Source organism: Trachypithecus francoisi, unplaced genomic scaffold (genome assembly GCF_009764315.1).
Source record: "Trachypithecus francoisi isolate TF-2019V2 unplaced genomic scaffold, Tfra_2.0 Lachesis_group18, whole genome shotgun sequence".
Lineage (NCBI taxonomy): Eukaryota > Metazoa > Chordata > Mammalia > Primates > Cercopithecidae > Trachypithecus > Trachypithecus francoisi.
Window position 1 is genome coordinate 36,708,483 of NW_022681463.1, and position 20,640 is coordinate 36,729,122.

Consider the following 20,640-nt stretch of genomic DNA (forward strand, 5'->3'; position numbering starts at 1 on the left):
TTTTTGAAGGGCAATTCCAGATCTGGCATCTGAGTGGCTCCTGCTGTTGCCAGGCCTGCAGCAGGTACACAGAAACTCAGAGGAGAGGAACCGTGGAGAATGTTCATTTGTAATTTATTTATAAACTTGCCGTGCCACATCATGTAAAATTAACACCTTTAATGGACTCCTGCCTCAGTTGCTTGAAGGACGAGCTTTCACCAGCCAAGGCCACCCACTGGCTTCCAGGAAGTATTGCTGTGTGTTTGATTTGGGCTTCGAGTTCCATGGAGTTTACCTGCTGAAGTCATGCCTGTGCCCAGCCGGTCAGCAAAGGTCTGTCCCATTAGAGAGAATGTTCAGGAAGTGGAATCTTTGGGGTTTTTGTGCTGAAGAGATGAGTGATTACTTTGGAGCATAAATTCCTTCCTCCATCTAGTTAATGCAGAGATTTACTTCAACATTCATTTATTATAAATTGGAGGGGGGATGGCTTCTCCCATGTACCAGCATCGAGAGGGTCCCTTTCCTGTAAGAGTTCATAAATAATCAATGTTTGCAATGAAAAGGTTTTGTAAGCATTATCTTTTCCTGTCACAAAAATCCCCTCATGTTTCTAAGGGAAGACCAATATAGTTTGCAGACAATGATTCTGGAACAAAAATGGCTTTATACATAGGGAATGGATGTAAGCATTTGGGGATTTCTAAGGAAGAGCTCACCTTCTACACACACCCCATTGCTCCAGCTTCAGTGCCTGAAGTTCCAGTCTAATTCTGTAACATTACTGAAATGCAAATAATGTCTGTGAGAGTGGAGGAACAGGTTAGGTTATTCAACAAACATTTGTCAGCTTACCATATGCTGAGTATTGCACTTGATAGATATAAAGGCTGTAGAAGAGATCACGGTCTAATGGTAGCAAGGAAAAAAGCGACAGACCATTAAAATCCAACTTTAAGTACTATAGTTGAGGCCAGTGCTGAGTGGTAGGGAAATAGACAGGAAGGAGGATTAATATTGCCCAAAGAGATTGGAGAAGGCTTCAGAGAGAAGACACTTTTTGAGCTTGAAGAATGGATAAACTTATATCCAGATGGGAAGAAAAAAACAATTCCAGTCAACTTTTGAGGGAGCAATGACAATATGTATTTGAATCCTTGCTAGATGCCAATTGTTGTGCGAAGGGTCAGGCCCCGTGTAAAGTAGACCCATCATCCAGTCCAATTCTTACAAGGGAGGAGCATTGTCAGTGCCTTATGTGTAAGAACACAGAGAAGGCCCCCAGAGGTTAACTAACCTGCCCAGTGTTGGAATTCGAACATAGGGCTATATACTCCCCAGCCAGTGCTCTTATTGTGGCCCTGCAGCATTCACCGCTGCCTTTTTCCAGAGCCATGGGGAAGTATGACCTGTTGGGAGATGGCAGAACCATGGGGAAGTACAACCTGTTGGGAAATGGGTGACATCTAACATGGCTGTGAGTTGAGAGAGAGAGGGTGCTGGGAAGTCAGGTTGTGACCAGATTGTGAAGAGCTTTGAAGGCTGTAAGACGTTTGAACTTTGTGCTGTATCCTGTAGGCAATGGGAAGCCAGCCACTGGAGGTCTTTGAGTGTGTGTGCTTGTATGAGAGAAAGAGAAAGAGAGATAGAGACAAAGACGGGATGAGATTAAGAGAGAGAGAGGGAGGGAGGGGGTTATGTTTGTGGTTTAGAAGGATGACTATGGGCCGGTGCGGTGGCTCATGCCTGTAATCCCAGCACTTTGGGAAGCCAATACCGGCAGATCATGAGGTCAGGAGATCAAGACCATCCTGGCTAACATGGTGAAACCGCGTCTCTAGTAAAAATATAAAAAAATTAGCCAGGCATGGTGGCGGGCGCCTGTAGTCCCAGCTACTCAGAAGGCTGAGGCAGGAGAATGGCGTGAACCGGGGAGGCAGAGCTTGCAGTGAGCCAAAATGGTGCCACTGCACTCCAGCCTGGGCAACTGAGCAAGACTCCATCTAAAAAAAAAAAAAAAAAAAAAAAAAGAGGATAACTATGGCAATGTGTGGCAGATGAACTTCAGAGAAGGGTAGTAGTGGCAGGTGGGGTAGTGAGATGAGGAGTGAGTTATGTTATATCTTCTGCGAGATACAGCATAGGTCTGAATGTAGGCCTTCCATTCATTGTGGTACAGAAAATCGACCAATTTTTGGTTTAAGAACATGTAGATTTGAAAGGTGGACAGGTCTGTAAATTACTAGCTGTGGCATCCTAAGCCAATTAGGTAAGCTCCTTTTACATAGTCACAATGCCAGCCTCAGTCTCTTCACCTGTAAAAAGGGGATAATAATAGTATTTTCCTCACTGGACTGTTGTGAAGATTAAATAAGATAGTGATCTATGGTCCGATGCCTGGCTCATTGCACATTTCCTATTATTGATAGCTATTACTCTATGAGCACTTTCCAAGGAGAGTTATTTTATCAGACTACTCAGTGAGCCACCCATGAAGGCTATGAGGAAATGGAATTTGAACACTCATTGATGTGTACAATGGGTGGCAGGTAGAGTAGAAATGAAGGAGAGGAACAAAGGTCTAGAGCATTCTCCCAGAGTGAGAGCTGGGCCTGGAAGCTGTGCAATGATGTCTACAGTTAGATGGGAAAGAGGAAACCAAGAGAAAATTGAAGGCAAGCATTCCTTCCCAAAGTGGCACTGGAGATGAATTTAGGTAGTGCACAGATGAGTATCGACATTGTGATGATGTTATATTTATTCTAGTTGTTGCCAATAATTACTTCTGTGTCTTTTCCTCCATTCACTGTGATGTTATGAAGTGGGTCTGTCTGAAGATAAATATTAAACAAATAATAGTGCATGTGATGTGTGGATATAGCAAAAATTGTGAATATGGTCTGAGGTTGGGGACATGTGGTGCTAGAGAATGTGGCCTTCTCCAGGACATAGAACTTATCTGATGCACGACTCTCTCTCACCCTGGTATGTAGCACCATAAGCCTGGCAGAATGGATGCTTGGTAGATGTTTGTTCCACCAAATCATGTTCCCTGCTGGTACTCTGGGAGCACTGTGAGTTTTTAGTATCAGCTTCATGCACTGCTACTGTCATCCTTTCTTAGAGTTCATCTCTTGCCTTCTCTATCTCTCAACAAGGGAATTTCCACTAACAATACAGATTCTAAATTCTATGGTGCATAATACATACACGCTGAATTTACACCAAATAAATGAAGGAGGTGTGCGATGCTCTCTGTAGCCTTCAGCAGGGAACATAATAAAATGATTAGGAGCAAGGGCTTAAGGTCACACAGACCTGGTTTCAAGTTCCTATTCTACTGTTCATAGCCACTTAACCTAGGGTAATTCATTTAATTACTCTAAGACTCAGATTTCTCATCTGTAAAGCAGTGATCTGATAATAAAAGTACTGAACTCATCAGGCAATTATGAACAGTAGATTATATAAATGATGGAAAGTACTTGGCACAGGACTTGTTAGAAATACTTAGTAAATATTTATTATTATCATAGTAATATCATGCTAGCTATGGTGACTGGAAGTTTCTGGTTTCTACAGGTAGAGTGTCCAGTTTATGTCTGTTTTGGAAGACAGTACATGCTTCATCTGTTGCCTACCACAAGACCTGGCACATAAATGTTTACTAAATAAAGGGGGTAATGAATAAACATTAAAAGAGGAAGTGGAATGAGCTGATTTTAGGTGATTTGAAGACGTTTTGCATACATGGTTTAGTAAGCTTTGTTATTCAACACAAGGCAAGATGACTTGTGTTTGCTGACACAAAAGTAAATGGCCACTCTCCTTTTAAAGAGTGATAATCTGTCAATATACGCATCAGCCAATATCACCTTTGCTTCTCTGGTTTTTGCACTCCCAGATATATCATAGGTGAAACTAGCATAGGAGTTAGATACCTTTTAAGCAAAAAGCACTTGGGGCAATACAGGACTTGGCAAGTATAGCATAGCTCATGCAGTGTTATAACTCTGGAGTCTGAGAGGCTGAATTTTTTTACTCATCTAAGAAATGCAATAATCCCTTCTGAATATACTGCCTTAAGCATAACACTGCTCATAAGATAAGAAGTGCATTTTGACCAAGATGGCCAAAAGGTCCCCCTCAGCTTAACTCAACTTTAGCCAGGCAACTCTCGGGCCCTGACCTCCCTTTTCTTAGAGTATTTTACTTTAGAAAATTTGCAATTGTAAATTCTTTCTCTGCCTTTATGAGATGTAAATCTCCTACAACCTAGCAATGTGTTTCTCCCTGAGCTGGGATCTATCTCTCTGAAATGTAATCATTGAAGGTGATAGCACCCCTCTCGTGGTCTCTGTGGGAGGATAGGAGCCTAACTTCTATAAAGGACAATTAGCAAATACAGATGGCCTAATCACATTGACTACCCTCCCCCTAATGTCTTCTGGTACTTTTCCATCAGCTTACCTCAGGGTTAAAGTACTCCTGCCTTTTGTTTCAGTGAAGTTGAGTTCAGCCTCTCTCCCCATTGCAGTAGTCTTGATTGAATAAAGTCTCCCTTGCTATTTTTAGCAAGTGTACAGTGCAATTTTTATTTTATAGTTCCTTGAATTAAAAAGGGGGGAGGTGAAGACTCACCCTGTGAATTTACTGACTGTTGTTAAAATCAGCATGTTGCCCATCACCATCAATCAGACAAGTCGTACAATATCCAAAGCCTTCTGATAGTGAGTTTCACAATTAATTAATGAGACAGAATAGGGTGTGGATTGCATGATTTTAATCTGCACAGAAGAGGGTGCTGAAAAGCCTCAGGTTAAAGACCCAGCACTCTGAGGTCAGCCAATACAGAAGGAATGCTGCTCAACTTCCCAAGCCAGGGCTTGACTAATACGCTAATGTCTTTAACAAGCACACTGCTTTAAAAAAGTAAAGAATGAGGTTCAGTGGATCTGAGATGGGATGAAAGACAAAGAATTTGAAATATCTTTGCCAAAGTGGGCTCAGTGAATTCTGAAAATTAGTCAGATAATTGATTTTATCAATTTGTTTTTATCAAAATATTCAGATCCAACTTCTTGTTGAAATAACAAGTTTTGAGGGGCACATCACTCCTTTCCCTAAAACTGTTTCCTGGTTTATGTTGGACTTAAGGATATCATTCAGCCTTCTTGAAGTGGCTCGTGGTCTTGTCTCTATCTCTCTGTCCTCCTTTCTTACTGACCCCCTCTCATGCCTTGTGGTCCAACCATTCTGACCTGCCTAAAGTCCTCTGGATGGGCCATGTACTCTGCTCCTATGACTGCTATTAGCTCTGTCTTAAAGACTTTTCTACCATTTTTCACCAGTCAAACCTAGCTAATCCTCTTGGAAGCCTCCAGCAGTCTCACAGGGTTAGGGTCTCCTTCTTGATATCCTTAACCATCCAGTTCATAGCCCCATGGCATGAGAGTCATAAGATGTATCAATGTTGCTTTTTTATTTGTCTAAATTCTCCACTAGGGTGAGGACTCTTCCTTGTCCATTCTGTGTATTCCCAGCAGAGTTGCTAGACCCAAAAGAAGTACTAGATAATACTTTTTGAAATAACTTACAGGTGCATAGTATCAGGAGTTCAGGCTGAGTCTACAAAGTGAAGGGAAAGATGGGTCTGCTTCTAGTGCTAGCAGTGACTATCAAATGCTAGCAGCAGCTCTAATACGAGCAATAATTTCCTAGGTCTTCTTGACTTTAGCCAAGTTTTAGTAAATCTGTTTTTACTTGAAATATCAAAAAGTAGTAGCTTTAAAGGGACAGACTCTTTATTGACCTTAGGGACACTGAATGTTCCTCAAAAACCTACTTAGAAGGCATGATTTCAGCGTACAGATTAATCAGTGTGATGCTTGCCTGATAAAGAGACCCATTTCACTGAAATAGAAAGATCTACTTTTGGGTCTTGATGTTTTACTTGGCTGGTCTCTGAGCCAGTCCTAACCATTACACCCCATGTGAGCCATGCCTGTTGGCCTTAAGTCTCATGAGGTATTGGAGTTCAGCTACCTGCAGCATTCTTTACTCTGCTCTTTTGGTTCCTTTCCTGTCATCATTGGCACCCTTAGTTCTATAACACCTACCCTTTCTCCCATTCTTTTCTTCCTGTAAATTCTGGTGATCTTACGTCATTACATTGAAAAAGAACTACTCTGCTCACCATAAATTGGCCATTCCTGCTGAGAAAGAACAGAGACATTTCAGATGCCGTGGATGTCTTTTTCCTGCAATGTACAGGTCAGCTTTGCTGCAGTTATGCGTGTCTGGTTGAAATGCTTCATGCCTGGGCAAAAGGAGAAAGGAAATTTTTTTGAGTGTCAGCCCAAAAGTGATGCTTGAAGTGCTTTCAATATTCCAACATCTTATGGCACTTTCTCAGTTCAGTTTGCTTGGTAGTCATTAGATGTCTTCAACTTGATGACTGAGTGGTAAAAAGAAGTCTTAATAAGTCAACATTTGTATTGTATAATATAAGAGTTTACCAGTAAATACTAAATTTTTTAAATAAACAATATGATTGATGCCCTAAGTTCTAAGTGTTATTTTGGATCAAACTCTAGGTGTACTGGTGAAAAAGCACTTGAGGAATGACAACCTGTGTGCTTCTCTATTAGAGGTAGGCAGTAATTCCAGGCACAGAGCTATTAAGGATTAGGGAGTCTGACGGATTGGCAGCCTCGTCAGTCAATACCTGATGCCTAAGTGCAGACAGGATTCAGTCCTTGGCATGATGTGAAAGGCCTTTTATGATGTGGTGCTTGCCTGCTTCTCCAGCCTCATTGGTGAATGTTCTCCTCCTTTATCTCACTTTCTTCTAAGTCTCAGCTATGTGTCCTCTCCCTAAAGATTTGTCGTATATGCACCCACAGAACCCTGTGAGTATCGCCATCCTAGAACTGAGAACAGTATGTTGTAATTATATATCTACTTTCCTTTTTTCACAGGATTGTGAACTTTCTTGAGACTAGAGGCTGTGTCTTATTTATCTTTGGATCTTCAGAAACTAGCACAGTCCCTCTTTCAAGGTTAGCACTGACAGAATCTAGTTTTTTAAGATTCATCAATAGAAATATATTATTGTTTTTAGTTCAAGATTTAAGATGTTAAGACTTTGGTACTATTTTGGATATTTACTTATCAAATATTCACACATTAAAATTTTTACTATAAATTTCTTTTAAAAATCACAGAAATATTTGTAAAATACAGAATAGAGAAAAATCACCTATATTCACATTTTTTTCTGCTTCTTTTAGCAATATTTAAAAAATACTTTCTAAAATGAATTTCAGAATAGTTTCATCAAATTTGCATTCTAGAAATTCTTACTGGGACTAGAAATGCATTAAATCTATAGTAGATTTGGAAAGAACTGTTTATAGTTTTTAGTCTTCCCATTAGACACATCATTGCTCCTGCCAGTTTTGCAAACTTTATTCTTTTAGAATGTTTGGAAGTTTTCTTCACTAAGATTATTTTAAGGTATATTGCTTTTTGTAGCTTTAGATTCTGATTAAAAGTACTGGCCTCAGGTGGGTGCGGTAGCTCACGCCTGTAATCCCAGCAGTTTGAGAGGCTGAGGTGGTCGGATTACCTGTGGTCAGGAGTTCGAGACCAGCCTGGCCAACGTGGCGAAACCTTGTCTCTACTAAAAAAAAAAAAAAAAAATACAAAAATTAGCTGGGCAAGGTGGTGGGCGCCTGTAATCCCAATTACTCAGGAGGCTGAGGCAGGGAGAATCACTTGAATCCGGGAGGTGGAGGTTGCAGTGAGTGGAGATCATACTATTGTACTCCAGCCTGGGTGACAGAGCGAGACTCACAGAGTGAGACTGTCTAAAAAAAAAAAAAAAAAAAAAATCAATCACTGGTATCAAATATTCAGCACGCTGTTTTCACCAATCCACCTACTGAAGTGCAAAGTCCTGAGCCTCCCTTCCTCCAAATCTCCAGTCTACTTGTGGAAGTACCAGGACTCCAGAGGAGAGTGGGGAAACTGTGGGAATCCATACCTTGTGGGGCTCCTGTTTCTGCATCGCTACTCTATTTAATATAAGTTGGAGATCAATATCAGTTCATGAGATTTCTTTACCCTGCTTCTGGATTGTTGTCCTAGTGAGTGAGAAAGAGGTCTCTAGTGGGAGACTCTTAGGGTATGAGGAATGGCTCATCCCTTCTCTATATACAGTTAGGAAATAACAATGGAGAGAGTGAGCAGAAAATTGGTGTCCCAACTCTGATAGTCTGTTCTATTGATTCCCCCCCTAAAGATTTCTACAATGTATAGATTTGTGGGTTTTTTTCTTCCTTTCTTTCTTAAAAAAAAAAAAAAAAAAAAAACAGTTCATGGTTCACTCTACTAAACAGGTTCAATTTTGCAGGCAAGTGCAGTGTCATCATTATCAAATCTCACTTTCTTCAAATATCTTAACAGGTTGTTCTGTGACTCAGACCTGCTTTTCTCATGAAACTTCTAAACCCAGCCTAAACTGCCAATCTGTGGAACCCATGAGCAAATAAATAGTCATGGTTTTAAGTCACTTGAATTGAGTAGTAGCTTTTTGTACAGCAATAACTAACTGATGCACTCTTCTTATTTCCAATCACCTTTCATAGTTTATGAGAAGGAAAATAAGATAATACTTGAAAATAATAGTCACTGAATAAATAGTAGTTGAATAAATAATTAAATGAATGTACAAATGAATGAATGAAACAGTATAATATTTTTCTTAAATTTCAGGTTTAAAACAATTCATCTTGATACCTTGAATGTTGGTTTTCCGCTCCACTGCTATATCACCTGGTGCACACATTTCTAGTAGCAGCAGTTACGCTGAATTGCAGTTATTTATGCATGTGTTTCTTTACATTATGAGGAATTTGGGGACCAGGGCTATTTTCTAGCTATTTTTGTATTTTTGGTGCTCATATATTCAGTGCTCCCAAAAGGTTGATTCTCTGGGGATTTTAGAAATTGGAAATTTTGACCTTCGGAAGCTGAACAGCAGCTCTATAGGCTGCAGTGATTCTAAACTGTGGCTGAAAATTAAAATAATCTGAAGCTTTAAAAATATATCAGGGCCCAGTATCATTTCAGCAGTCAATTCAGAATCTCTGGGGGTAGGACCAGGCAATGCCAATTTGCAACCAGGACTGAGAACCTCCAGGTTTAAATGTCCTTAAGGTTTATTAGTATTAGCACCAAACAAATGATTCTCTCCAGCATCAAGGAAGACATATTAGGAAATAATTTGGGATCACTAAATATTCTTACTTTCCAAGTTGAAACATTAATGATAATTGAAGTGCTAAATATTATGCTATACATATGAATATATGAGTCTATGAATTACATAGGAAAATTCATTAAAAATTATGTTTAATATTTGACATAAAATTGTCTTTTATTTTTCCTTTAATATTTTATCAAAGCTATAAAAGTTTCCACAGTTTTAAACATTTTTTTGAAAAATGTCAATTTTATTTTTCCATTTTCTTTTCAATCAAGAATTTTATGATATTTCAGTGTTTATTCCTTGGTGTTGATTTTGAATATTTAAAAATGGGTCATTAAAATTTTTTTTTTTTGGTTCAACAATAGCTCATTTAGAACAAATTACTCAAGATATTCTCTCACATGAATAGTTATGCTCCAAGGTTTCAATTTGACAACATTAAGCTCTATATTCTTATTTCTTAAACAACCAAAACACAGCTGTAGATTGATTTTAGTGCACCTTTTTTCCCCACTTGAATTCACTATGATTGAAAGTTCACAGCCTTGGTTACAATATATAATTTGAGAAATAACCAACAATGTCTCTAGTGATTAAATATTCAAGTTTGCAATTATTTTGTAACTTTTGCTCTGCTCTTTGCTCACTCTAAAAATTATCATAAAATTTTGAAAGATGTCCTCAGTGTAGAATATGTCCATAAAATATTAAATATTCAATTTTCCTCTATCATGGCTTGAAAAATTCATAATTACATGATGATCCACATAATAACTCATTCTGAAAAGTCATATATGGCACTCCCTCTGTGACTGAGTTAATAATTTACTGCTGTGTGGGATTTTCACTCTGCACTGTTAGTCTTGGGAACATTTATTAAGCAAATGTTCATTTTCAAAGATCAGGATGTGAATGAAGAGGGTAAGAATTTAATGAGGAGTGACAGACAGGTGAACTGATTCCATATAGAACTTTAGTACAAGGGAAAGCAGAGAGCTTTATCTTTCGTTGCCTCGATAGACACCTGAAATGAAATATAGAAGACAGAGGGCAGAGAAAAAAAATGATGCTCTCCTGCAGGGGCCAACTGAGGGATAAATCAAGGGAATTGAGGAATACAATTCAGGTCATTTGAAAAGATTCCACTGAATGTGGCTCTTTAAGCTTATAGAATAGAGGGGAGGCTCACTTTTTATTTTAAAGTCACCAAATCCTGCCAAAAGAGAATATTTCATGTCTTATTTTTTTCCCTTTGGTATCCCAAATTTTCACTGCCAAAAGCTTGAGTGACCAAAGCATGTGATTGAATAAGCAAAGAAGTTTCCACAGAACTGGTTACTTTAAGGGCTTGCAATTGCTTAGAGAGGCTTTTAGGAAACCCGTGTTATTTAAATGAAGACCTAAAATACAGCATCTAGAAATAAATCTTACAATGAATAATCTTTATTCTCTTATTTGCGTCAGTTCTGTGAAAATACAAGCAGCGTGAATGAAGCAAGAAGTTTGTGTTTGATTTATTAGATAATTACATTATGTGGGTAACTGTGACCTCACTTTTCCATGTTGCCTTGGGCAGATCTTCGATATTCAGAGAAGTGCTGGGTCACCAGGAGTCATCAGATGGAACCAAGAAGGAAAACTGTTCAGTTACCTTATTATTATATTAATTTTTGATTGACAAATGTTGAGACTCAATAAAAGGGTACCATGATAGGTTACTTCTATGCCCTTTTAAGTGATTTTTGGAATATGATGCAGGTTAAACAAATACATAAATAAATAAAACTAAAAGAAACGACAATAAAAGAGGCCACACTACACACATATTATTTGAAATGTATTGAAGATTTATCTGTAGTCACCAGTTTTAATATCTCCACACTTCAATTTTTTTTTTGAGACAGAGTCTCGCTCTGTCACCCAGGCTGGTGTGCAGTGGCACGATCTCGGCTCACTGCAAGCTCAGCCTCCCGGATTCACGCCATTCTCCTGCCTCAGCCTCCCGAGTAACTGGGACTATAGGTGCCAGCCACCATGCCTGGCTAATTTTTTTGTATTTTTAGTAGAGACGGGATTTCACCGTGTTAGCCAGGATGGTCTGGATCTCCTGACCTCATGATCCACCTGCCTCGGCCTCCCAAAGTGCTGGGATTACAGACGTGAGTCACCGCGCCCGGCCTGCACTTCAATTTTTGGTGAGGATAAGTTATGAAAACCAGAGTGGGGCACCAAGAAGGATGTTAAGGAAGAATCAAATTTTGTTGATTGAAAATAACTTTGCTTTGTTTTGTTTACCCTTAAAAGCAAAGTTGATGTTTGAGGTCCTGGATCATCATTATTGAACTTTGCCTGAGCCCTGTGCTTCTGAAAAACAGCAAAGTTGAAAATATATGTAGATATAAGTAGACCCGATTCAAATCCCAGCTTTGCCATAGGTTGGCCGTGTGACCTTAAACATGTCACAATTCTGAGTTTGTAATCTCCACTGTGAAAATGTGCATCGTAAACAAGAATACCTTTTAGGAATTCACAGAGTTCTGAAAGCCCATGATTAGAGAGTGATGCTGGTGTTTCCATACAATTTGATAATCCTAAAAATTTCTTTTTCTTTCTTTACTGTCCCAATTATTATTTTAGGGACATATAAAATAGGTCCCTATAGTTTTTCAGGTTTAACTTATTTTAAAAATCAACCTTGTTGAAGTATGTGTAATACAGAAAACTGTACATATTTAATGTATACAACTTGATAAGTTTGTAGATAAATATATACCAGTGAAACCATCACCACAATCTATGCCATAAACATATACATTATCTCTAAAAATTTCCTTCTACCCTCTTTATTATTAATATTTGTGTGTGTGGTAAGAACACTTAACATACAGCAGAGTGCCTAGAGTTAACAATACTGTATTGCAGGGGTCCACAATCCCCATGCCCAATCAGTCCATGGCCTGTTAGGAACTGGGCTGCAAGCAGGAGGTAAGCGGTCGGTGACCGAGCATTACTGCCTGAGCTCTGCCTCCTGTCAGATCAGCAGCAGCATTAGATTCTCCTAGGAGTGCGAACCCTATTGTGAACTGTGCATGCGAGGGATTTTAGCTTGCGTGCTCCTTATGAGAATCTAATGCTTGATGATCTGTTGCTGGCTCCCATTGCCCCCAGATCAGACTGACTATTTGCAGGAAAACAAGCTCAGGGCTCCCACTGATTATACATTATAATGAATTATATAATTGTTTCATTATATATTACAGTATTACAATAACAGAAATAAAATGCACATAGATGTAATGCACTTGAATCACCCTGAAACCATCCCCCACACCACCCCGTCTGTGGAAAAATTGTCTTCCATGAAACCAGTCCCTGGTGCCAAACAGGTTGGGGACTACTGCTGTATTGTATACTTAAACATTTGCTAATAGGGCAGATCTTGCGTTAAGTAATGTTAGCACATCCAATGTTTTGTTTAAAATGGTTTTTAATCCATATTAAGAGGTTGTGGATTCTTGGATTTGAACATGTATTCTTAGGGTTGGCCAGAAATATTTGTGCTAAAAATGTATCTTTGGACTTCCATTTTATTGCCTGGAGATGTTTACCATTTTGACCAATAATAAATGCCTGAGATTTCCCTCCTATGCATTTGTGTAAACCTGGGGCTTCAAATTTATCTAAAGATTTGGGTAAATGCCAAGGCTATGTTTTTAAACAGCCAGGTACTTTGAAGAGCTCTGTCTTCATTGTTGTCCTCTTGATGGCGATGTTAATGGAAGCTGACCTTGACTGGCACTCAGTGAGAAATCAATGAGATATTTTTTTCAAGGTGTTTGAAAAGGTGTAAAAAAGGTTTGGCAACTGTTTTTAACCCAGGCCCAGATTTTAAAACCAAGTTGCTCCTGTTTTATTAATAGAGAATAATCATTTTTGTAGTATTATATTTTACAGATAGTTTGAATGAAAGAGAAAGCCTATGTTCCATTTTGAATGTCCTAGATGGGTGAAATATGTCAATTACTCTATTCTATATGTGTTTATTAAAGAAAGCATTTAACATTAATGTTTATTTAAAAGTCCAAATGGGCCTAGTCTTTCCTCTTAGTCTCCTGGTTTTGTCCTCATTCTTTCTAGTTTTCACTTTCAAATAATATATAATGTAAATTCTAGCTTATTCTTGCTGAAACCTATATTGTATCAGTGGTCAACTTGCTTATATTCATTACAACAAGTCACCATCCTAAGCAAGCCTCAATTTTCAAGACTGATAAGGACTAGGAGAGGATTTATCGCCAATTTCTTTGCATCAGAATAAGTCAATTTCCTCATCAAAAATATTAGTTACCAAGGTCTAAATGAGGTCACTTTTAAATGCCAAGCGGAAATAGAATACTCAATAGTTTACCCTAAGTAATTTCTCTGACTATAAATTTCAAGATGAATGAAGGCAGAATTTTAATCATTGTACTGAAAAAACTCAAACTGATTGTGTTTCTACTATAAGAATTTGTCAAAACAATAATAACGGTAACAGTGAACATTGGAAACATATTTTTCTCAGATATCAAATACAAGTTCATCATTAATATGTGTTATTCTATGGTAACACCAAAAAACATGAATATATATGTAAAATACACACTACTCACATACAGATCATTAAAAGTGGTGAACAATACAAAGTATAAATTTTTAACTGCAATAATAATATGTTGTAGGATATGTAAACTAGAGGCTCCATCGAGTTGCTCAAAAATTATTTGGTTAAAGGGTAAATACACCTCGTACATTATAATGAAAGTCTTATAGGTAGGGGTGGAGATTAACACTTCAGGCTGTCTACAGAATATTAATAAAATTCAATATATTTTCTAAAAGGTATAATTTATATTTTGTGGAAATGAGACCCTTTTCTAATAAAATTCTTCTGTCCTTCATTCTGTTCATGTAATTTTGCTATAAATCATCCTGTAGGAATTTTTCCCCTAAATATTCATCTCAGGGAGAACCTATTTAAATAAGCCCTCTTAGCAAGATCTTTCAGAATTAAAATTACACCACAAGCAATACTTCATCTAATATGCTTCCTTCTATAGAATTTGCTTATGCTAAAATGATGTTTTTGCTGAATTCCATTAGGATAAAATTGTTGATTTGAGGTGACTTTGATAGTAAAGAAACTCCATGTTAAAAGATCATCAAATTATCCTTAGTCTTTTTAATTGTAGTGTCTCTGAATTTGTACCATTGCAGCTCCTTGCTGCTTCCCATCTACATACATAGTGAGAAAAACCTAAGGGCATTATTCTTAGCTTCACTGCAAAGAAAGAATAAGAAAGAACAAAAATTGATGCTGGATATACTAGGTTTCATAGGCTTCTAGTAAACTAGAACATTATGGTCTTTCTTAGTCATTTAAAGCATATTTTACTCTACTGTCTGGTAGCCATTAGAAAAAAATTCTTTTATTTCTGATATAAATATAATAAGTAATTTGGTTTTCTAAGATGTGAAGTACAATGTGGCGAATGGACATATCAGGCATTCACAGGTACACATACATAAACACACACACACACTCTACATTAATGTCAGGTCTTTGGAAGGTCTCAAATACTGGGAGTGTCTCTTGAGGGTATTACAGGAGGGTTCCATAGGAAACTCATGCTGCAGAGCTCAGAGAAGATTTTGGATAATGTAATTAGCAAAACTCTTGCTTTGCAAATTATCAGGTGCTTTACAAGTGAACATTCAGATGCTTTAATTCACCTGTTTCTTATATCTGCTCATTGAGGTAGGTGAAATGGGCTTTATTGCCTTCTTTTTCCATATGGAAACGGGTTCAGTCAGGTTACCTGACCTCAATACAGCTCACAGCATTGTTTTCTGATGCAGAGGCCAGGATTCTTTTACGTGACATTTACATGACGTAACGGAAAGTTGACTTTCAGTCAACTAATACTTTTTGCTCGGGCTCTCACGAGACCTCCACATCATTTCAGTCCCAAGTATCAAGCAGGAGATGAGCTTGGGGATCAGATTAAATGTATACATTTATGGTTTGCTGTGGGATATATGTGGGAAGCGGTAATGTGCATAGGCTCCACAGTTGTTGCAAACATTAAGCACCTGATAAACCCTCTGTATGGGCCATGGGGCATCACAGACTATAGCATCAATGTGTTGGGGAATATCTATCTGCTCCACCATCCTCAGTGTCATCTGTCTCCCATACCTGTAGATCCCTTCATGGTCTCAAGTTGGCTGCCACATCCCAGGAGTCATTGGCAGACAGACAATATCAGCAAACTTATCAGAGAGGAGTTGAGCCTCTTCTGATGCACATGGCTGCATGATACAAAATTAGGGTTCTTGTGGCGAGATATAAGACAGGAAGCATTTGAAGAGGCAATAACAATAGTGCCTGCCCAGAATGCATAGAGAAATAAGATAATATTTAGCTTCTTGCATTTAAAAAATAGGATTTTTACAGCAAGAATGGAGACCTGTTATCTAAATTCCTTCATCTGCTCTTCTGGCATGCCATTAAGCAGGTTTAGAAGGTGAGAGTTTGATGTAAAAGAGGTCTTCAGGCTGGAGAGGGAAGTGGGGAAGACATAGTCTTCTTTGGCTCCAAAAGATTGTGGAGAGAAAGAGAAAGAGAGGAGGAGAGTGAGCTGTTGTCCTGTTTTCCCTTCTTGGGGTTGGTTTGGGGACGTGCCTGTGGGGGAGGGGCACTGACATTAAGTAGGTGTCAGGGAGCAGTGAAAGCACAATGCCCATGTCCCACTCTCACATTTGGAATTCTGGAAAAATGCTAATTTGCCAAGAATCTTGTTAGGAGGGACTAGCATTGCAGTCAGCACAAATGACTTGCTGGCACTATTTTTTTTTTTTTTTTTTTTTTTTTTGAGATGGAGTCTCACTCTGTCTCTCAGGCTGGAGTGCAGTGGCAGGATCTCGGCTCACTGCAAGCTCCGCCTTCTGGGTTCACGCCATTCTCCTGCCTCAGCCTCCCAAGTAGCTGGGACTACAGGCGCTCGCCACCGTGCTCAGCTAATTTTTTGTATGGTCTCGATCTGCTGACCTCGTGAATCGCTCCCCTCGGCCTCCCAAAGTGCTGGGATTACAGGCGTGAGCCACCGCGTCCGGGGTGCACTCTTGAGGCTTTCTCAGGTTCTAGCGCAGTAGAAACTGAGTGGACACATAGCCAACCCGTCTTCAGGACAGCACGGCAGAGGACTGAGTTCCATGAGCAAAGGAATTGGCTAGTGGACATGGTGGAGATGCAGAATTTTCCCAGGATCCAAAAGAATAACCCCAAGTTCATCACCTACAGGACTCCCAGCCGACAGGTAACTCAGGACTTCTCATCAGAGGTGTGCAGTTGCTAGCCATGGCATACCAAGAAATAGCACATCAGCTAGTGCCAGTTTCCATTCTCCGCCAGAATCGTGAAGCCACTTACTCCTTCCTCTTTATATGTGGAAGCTCTATCTGGGATAGAAGCAAGGAAGATATTGGGCTATCTGAGAGCCTGCACCAACCAAGATGAAGTGAGCCAATATTTCAACCCGTTATGGTCTGAATGTTTATGTTCCTCAAAAATTCATATGTTGAAATCCTAACCCCCAAAGTGATGGTATTAGGAGGTAGGGCCTTGGGATGTGATTAGTTTATGGGGCAGAGCTCTCAGGAATAGGATTAGTGCCCTTACAAAAAAGGCACAGGGGAGACCCCTCACTCCTTCTATTATGTGAAGTTACAGTGAAAAGATGGCCGTCTGTGAACCAGCATGCTGGCCTTTGCCAGATTCCAAATCTGCTGGCACCTTCATGTTGGACCGTTCAGCTTCCAAAACTGTGAAAAATAAATTTCTGTTGTTATAAGTTATACCTGGTTTATGGTATTTTGTTGTAGTGGCCTGAGCAGAGTAAGACACACTCCCTCTACCATGTTGTCTGCGGGCACAGGGTGGAGTTTGGAGATAGTTCAGGATTTCATAACATGGTTCCTTTTTCGCTGAAGTATTGGTTCCTTTAGTGTGGTACGACATGAAAAATATCAACATACTTATAACATACCTGTTTAGGAAAAGGAGGAAAATGTTTAACACGCCTGTATGATCCCTCCTCCATACTATAGGAATATTTTGTTTGTTCTTATGTATAAGAAGAAAGTACTTATTACTAACAAAGCATATTAATGTAACGAAAAGAAGTGTTTATGCTAAGGAAATCTTTACTAGGAGGTATTTTTGAGATAAGGCCTAATTCTTTAATTGCCATTAATTTGTACCCAATTAAATAGTAGGCACTAAAAACTGTAGTGAGTATAAATGAGGGAAGTCAAGGGGATGATAAATCTGAAAACACTGGGGGAGTTTCACCTGTGGAAGATAAGACAAAGTTAAGTCTTCGTATGAGTGAGGATAAACTGCCGGCTATGAATATATAAAGGGTTCTGTTGATAAAATCACATAATCAACGTAAAATTGCTTTATAAGTCCTAAAGCATTATGAAGGTGTTATCTCTTTATGTTTTATTTTATTCTCTAGTTCCAGAAAGCATGAGTAGACCCAATGGGTAAAAAGTAAGAGGAAGCAGCTTGTTAGCAGTTCACTAGTGGAATGTACTACCTTAACCATGGGAGCCCAGATAAATCAAGGGCAGGGTGGAGCTCTCTCTTTCAGGGTGAAGGTGGATGTGCTTTAAGACCTCTGTAAGGCTCTAGCTCTCCACTGTTGCAAGAAACAATTTCTTTTATTTATTTTCATATACTGTATTTTTTTTTTATAATTTAAATAATATTTTATTATACTTTAAGTCCTTGGGTACATGTGCACAACGCGCAGGTTTGATACATAGGTATACATGTGCCATGTTGGTTTGCTGCACCCATCAACTTGTCATTTACATTAGGTATTTCTCCTAATGCTCTCCCTCCCCCAGCCCCCAACCTTCAACAGGCCTCGGTGTGTGATGTTCCCTGCCCTGTGTCCAAGTGATCTGATTGCTCAGTTCCCACCTATGAATAAGAACATGCAGTGTTTGGTTTTCTGTCCTTGTGATAGTTTGCTGAGAATGATGGTTTCCAGCTTTATCCATGTCCCTGCAAATTTCTAATAGAACATTTGTCCATTTATGGGGTTCCTTCCCCTGAAATTGAAGAGGCTAAGTGATACACTCAAGGCATAGATCAGGTAAATGGTGGGTTTTTACACCTGTGAGGATGCCTGAGCCAGATGCTTGCTACTGAGAGTGTGGGGCTGGAGCCAGGATTAACAGCATCACCTGGGAGCAGGTTAGTGTTTGGACGAACGGAGGCAAGATGGCGCACTTCCGGGTTCTTCATCCCCCCCCAACTTTTCTCGCGCGCGCGAAAATGCAGCCGACGCCCGGGAAGGTGCAGACCAACTGGGCGTGTGCCAGGTGACGTCAATCTGAAGAGACCAAGATTTACCTGGTCGCACCTGCGGAACGCCCCCGGACACACCCGTGCCCCGCCTATCGCCCTCCCACTCCCAGAAAAGCTGCTCCGGACCAGTGCCACGGGCGGACTTCCCAGCTTCCCCACTGCGGTCGGGACTGTCGGAACTCCGTCCGAGGGCAGCATGGAGAACTCTGTGGGCCTCATTTGCCGGAGGCCAACAGACCTCTCCTTACCCACCTTCTTCCCCTGAAGCTAGGTGACCAAAATAAACTTGCAGTTTTGCTCCTACCCTTGCCTAGTCGCTGGTTCCTTTGCGCCCGATCTGGTGGTCTTAGAAAAAAACAAAACAGTTGGTGCCGAACCCGGGAGGAGACCCCTCCTCGGGGCCCCCAGGGCCTGGGGAGCCTCCTCCTCCTCCTCGCTCCACGCCGCAGACGGACCAGGACCTGAGACCCGCTTCCCTCACTCTCACGGCCTCTCTGGGGTAAGTGCCCTTGTCTCCTCTTTACCTCCCTCGGCCAGAAATCCTGCGCAGGTCCGGGGTCCATTTGGAGCCACCAAGTGGCTCGGGAGACCCGTTCAGGACGGAGACGTCCGCCTGAAGGTAATCTCCACTTAGGCTTCAAGAGCCTCTGGTCTGTCTCTGCTGGTTCCAAAGGACGCTTTGAAGCCAGGCAGGGATCCATTCCCATGTCCATTGGGTCCATTGTGTCGGTAAAGAGGAAACAAATGGGAAACCACCAGTCCGAATTTCCAAAGAGCACCCCCTTGGGGTGCCTCCTAGCCAATTTAAAAACCTTACAGCTTGAACAAGACCTTAGGAGGAAGCGGTTAATTTTCCTTTCCACTGTGGCGTGGCCCCGATACAAACTAGACAATCAGTCTCAGTGGCCACCGGAGGGCACCCTAGATCGCAATGTTCTGATCGACCTCAGCAATTTCTGCCAGCGGTTAGGCAAGTGGTCTGAAATTACGTACATACAAGGCTTTTGGGCCTTACGCTCTCGTCCCGACCTGTGTAGCCGGTGCTCTTCGGCCCAAGTTATGCTAGCCAAGGACGCCGGCTCACAGGTACCGGAAAAAGAGGAGTCTTCATTCCTTTCTGTTCAGCCGGAGGATCTAGGGTTTCCCTCACTTCCGCCCTATACTTCTCCTCCCTCCGCCCGGACTCCTCCTTCCTCTTCCTTACCTACTAGTAATCCACTCAGTCCCGTGCTTCCTTCGGGGCCCCCAACTGGCTGTCTTGAGTCTCCTGTCTCTGCACACACCCGCTCTAAGTGCCCTGCTGATGCCTCCACTCCTGCCCCACACCCTCCTACAGTGTTAGCGCCTTTGCGAGAGGTGGCTGGGGCGGAGGGGGTAGTCAGAGTACATGTCCCTTTTTCATTGGCCGATCTTTCCAAAATTGAAAAGCGTTTAGGGGATTTCTCAGCTAATCCCACCGTTTACATAAAGGAATTTAGATATCTTTGTCAGGCTTATGACTTAACTTGGCATGACCTCCAGGTTATCCTAACCTCCACCCTAAACCCTGAGGAGCAAGAGCACATCCTAGCGGCCGCCAGGCAGCACGCCAACCAACTACATTTAACTGATGCCACCATCCCACTAGGGGAGCAAGCAGTCCCCTCGGCAGACCCAGACTGGAACTACCAAGCAAACCAGCCTGGGCGCCGTAGGCGAGACATAATGGTTCAGTGTTTGTTGGCTGGTATGCAAACAGCCTCAAACAAAACTGTAAATTTTAACAAATTAAAAGAAATTATTCAAAATCCAGAAGAAAATCCAGCCGCATTCTTAAATAGGCTGACTGAGGTTCTAACCCAATATACCCGTTAGATCCGGCCTCCCCCACAGGGGCCACCATTTTGGCGTCTTATTTCATTTCTCAATCAGCTCCTGACATTCGTAAGAAACTTCAAAAGGTAGAGGATGGTCCTCAGGCACC